Raw genomic sequence first — 4,376 nt, forward strand, 5'->3', positions numbered from 1 at the left:
GTAATCACATTCCTCACATAGCATCATCTTATTGATCATAAACATACCTCAACTACATAATAATCGTCATCGCAATAATAACATCATAACACCACAGTTAAGTCTTCAAAACGTCGTAGGTTTCTGCAGTAATTCTAAAACCCAAAAAAAAAAAAAAAAACTGCTCTCTGCTCGCTTCAATAGTGTCAACTACCTCAAAAGTACTTAAAAAATCATGATCCGTTACCGAATACGTCATTCAGAGCTCTCATAGTATCACAATGGTTCCAAAAAAGTATGAACAGTCGACAAAGTACAGACAAAATACAATTTTGAAGTTATCCAACTTTGTAACTGCGTAAACATGTGTCACTGACGTAGTAAAAAAATTGTTTGTTTCTCCCTTAAAAGATCGCATAGCTGTGTAATTCTGTGTTAGAGAAATATGGTACTGATGTGTGAAGTTGTATAAGCAAGTACCATATTAGCTAGGGCTCCCAGCGCTTGCCACACGCTTAGTACATAAGGCAGGCGTGTACCCAATGAGGATAAATGTAATTGTACCCTCAGGTGTTACAGATTACAGCAATGGAATGAAATGTATCACTGAAAACCTTCGTTGTATCTTTGTAATTCAAAAATCTTTAAAAATAAGTATTTTAAGTACAAAATTAATCACACAAATACGTGTACTGTAGCGCTAAACTGTGGGTCTTGTTGTAAGATAATCTTTTCTCGGCCATAACTTAAAAATAAAAACGTGCCAAGCGTCGTAATTATCGTCGTCCGTAAGCAAAGTTCGGTAGAAGTCAATGTTTTGTTTCCCTTGATAATAATAGTTCTGGTTCCCATATTGTCTGTTTCTCTGAGTGTCTCTGCCATAGTCATTACCGCGGAGAGGTGATCTTTCCCTGTAATTATTACTACTCTGCCAACGATTGTCATACGCATGGTGTCTGTTTTGGTCATTATTTGCCTTGTAAGAATAGCCTTGTCGTGTCCAGTAATTATTTCTGCCATAGCGGAATTGTGATAGATGTGACCTGTAATTGTTGTGTTCCTGTTTTCGCGTTCCGCGATTGGCAGTGTCAATTTACATTTCTTGTAAGAGGTCCTGAAAGGCTTCAATGTCGTCTTTGCAACGCCCTGCTAAAATAGTATGTCGTAAATGTTCAGGTAATTTGATTTAGCAAATGCGAATGACTTCTGAGGATGTGTATGGGTTTAACAGATACTGATTCTAATGTAACATGTCTTCAAAATATTTGGCAAGACTGGAAAATTCAGATTGTTCGAAATGTTTCATCATTATGATGCTATGTTTTATGCGATCTTGAGTAGCTTGAGAACAATATGCTGAGAGGATGGCATGATAAAATTAACCTTCACTGAGACAATCGTGAATGACCGATCGCATTCTTACAGCTGGTTCATTCTCAAAGTAGCTACACAGAAATTCTAATCTGCGCTCCAATGACCAGTTGAGAGGAAAACAATGAGAGAATTGATGAAGCCATGCTTGTGGATGAATGTTGTTGCCGGAATTCTTAAATGTTTTGAATTTACGTGTAGTAATAAACAGCTTATAGTCAAAATCATCATGTCGACGAGTCGCATATCGGTCATTGTTACGTCGTTTCGGCGGTTCCATCTCAAAATTCGGTGTACCTTGCCAATTTTTTTCATAATTTCCGAAATGGCCTGTGTTATTATTATGTGGCTGTTCTTTATTTCTATGTCCCTCTTCCCGTATTGGAGTGTGAGTGTCCTCTGAAATATGTAATTCTTGTATTACTTGTGCCAACTGATCTTGTACTTTCCGGAATTCCCTTTTGTGCTGCATATTGATTTGAATCTGATTTTGTTTGAATTTTCTAATTTGTTCATAATCTTCTGTGTCAGTAAAGGCTACTGGGTGTTGTGTCATTCAGATGATCATCCACCTTTGTACATAAGTTAGTGAACTGATCCGAAAGTTCGGCTACTTTCTCCGATAGCGAACTGATTTCCTCAGTGTGTTTTTCTGAACCAAGTTTCAGAGTCTCCATTTGTGTTCAAAATGTATCTACTGTGTCCTTTAAGTTTTCCTAAGTTTTTGGAAGTTGCGTAACCGAATTTGTAGATGCAGCTGAATCAGTTTTAGTTTGCTAAGTATCGTGATTTTCATGAACAGTTTTCGCAGTTCTTTTATGGCTGCTTCGTGATCCTGTAACACATTTTCATGACGCAAAAAATTGGCTTAAAATGCTCACAAATTTGTGTTTTTACGTCATTACAGACTTTTGATATTTATATTCGATTTTAAGTAACTCTGCAGTTAAATCTTCACGTGTTTGTTCAAGCGTTTGTTCCATTGAGACTAACGTTTGAAGCTGTTGCTGTGTTTGTCTCTGATTTTGCTCCACTGTGTCTAACTGTTGCTGTGTTTGTCTATGATTTTGTTCCATTTGTTATATTAATTGCAATAATAATGTATTATTGTCTGGAAACTTCCTCTATGCTTTTCGGCAGTGCATTTGCACCGGAAACATTCGCATTTCGAAAAGCAGAAGAAGTGTCTTGACTAAATTGAGAAAAAGGTGTGGACGCAAAACCTGAATCTCCAGTATTTGCAAGATTGTGTCCTGGCATTTCGGATTCCTGAGACGAGCTGTTGCCGAATCGATCGATCGATAATGCTTCCCTGTTCACTAATTGTTTCACTTCTACACGATTATTTATTGCCTGGTCCACTTCCCTATGCACAATTACCATATTACTACTTTGAATGTCTGTTAATTCATTACACGGTGGTGCTGATAAGCTACGCTCGTCATCACTGTCATTTCTCATTTTACTTTGGAGCCTAGTGTTACGTTTTTCACGCGCCATAATTATCACGTATTTCACACGATAACAACAAAAGCAAAAACAAGAAAACACAACAACATTGCACTGAAAATATCAAGTTAATTGCAAGCACAGCTGCGAAATTTTTTTGGTGCAAATCTACATGCATGCCACAATTGTTTTACAGTACAACAATGAAAAACTACAACTACAAAAGAAAATCTCTCTACAGTTACGCACTAGGAGTAAACAATAACTACACTAATTACTCAAACTACAAGAAATAATCGGAAGATTCCCGTGAGGTACCCTCAGCTAAGGGTCGACGTATGTAACATCCCTTTAGAAAAATTTTAAATGAGAGTGCTGGAAAACCTCTACGTTATTTGATTTTCAAAGAGCTGAGCGAAAACTGAACGTACTGAGACATTTCTCTCTTTACTTATTCTGATGAACACTGAACTGACACACAATATTTTTAGCGCAACGCAATCTGACTTTCAATAATCCCTACAAAAGAATGGCCCTGACTAACAATAACCTCCTATACCTTTCATTAATCACTTACTTCACAAAAATCTTCGTTACTCGATCTACTGCAATACAGCGAGCGCCAATAGTGCCACCTAAATGAAAGATTCTAACTACTGAAGGCACTAACTACTGATAGGCATAGTTAGCAAATGAAAGATTTTGATGGATAACAAACAATGTATTTACCTTAATAGTGTTCAAAAGTAATAATAAATATCAGTTCATGACATCCAGTCTTACAAACTTCTTTTTTATGACAGACACACGTCTAGATCGTCCTCTCTCAAAACTCCGCCATCTCTCTCCCTACACGCGCCACTGCTGGTGGCTCACCTCCAATTGCGCAACGCTACGCGCTGTTCACATCCAACTGCCCAACATTACAATAGCAAATATTCCAACAATGCAAACCAGCCACCGACTGCACACAGCACAGTCAGTGATTTTCATACAGAGCGCTACGTGGCGTTACCAACATAGAAACCTAAACAGGCTACTTACAAGGAGTTCCTTGAAAAATTAAGCTGAATCTTGTTGTATTGTCGATTGTGTTTACGTAAACTTATGACTTGACGTTTTTCGGGTTCATAAACATTTTATTTTTTTCTGTTACTTCTTTTACGTTTTAATTTCATGTACTGACACGTTCCATGACCTTCGAGATTTGTTCCTCAATTTTTTCTTACGGAACTTGCCATATAAATAAATAAATGAGTAACATTAGAGAAGGAACTGACTGTTTTGCTTTAAACCTACTTAGAGACCAATCCAAATCCACACAGGCTGAGTGATTGTGATAGCTACAAACGGAAACTGCGAGTGGAATATAATGAAAAAAAAAGCAAATAAACGTGACGAAAACAAACGTGGTCAGCACATTGCTCTCCCTGGCGTCGAAGGGTTTCTTGACCTTGGAATCGCTACTATTGAATCGAGTAACTCTTGAGTTGCCATCACGAGACTGAATGCACCTTTTACCAGTAGTGTCATCAAGGAAAAATCTCTAGGAATCGATCCCCATTCCTCTGCAGGGC

This window comes from Schistocerca cancellata, chromosome 9, assembly GCF_023864275.1.
Source record: "Schistocerca cancellata isolate TAMUIC-IGC-003103 chromosome 9, iqSchCanc2.1, whole genome shotgun sequence".
Lineage (NCBI taxonomy): Eukaryota > Metazoa > Arthropoda > Insecta > Orthoptera > Acrididae > Schistocerca > Schistocerca cancellata.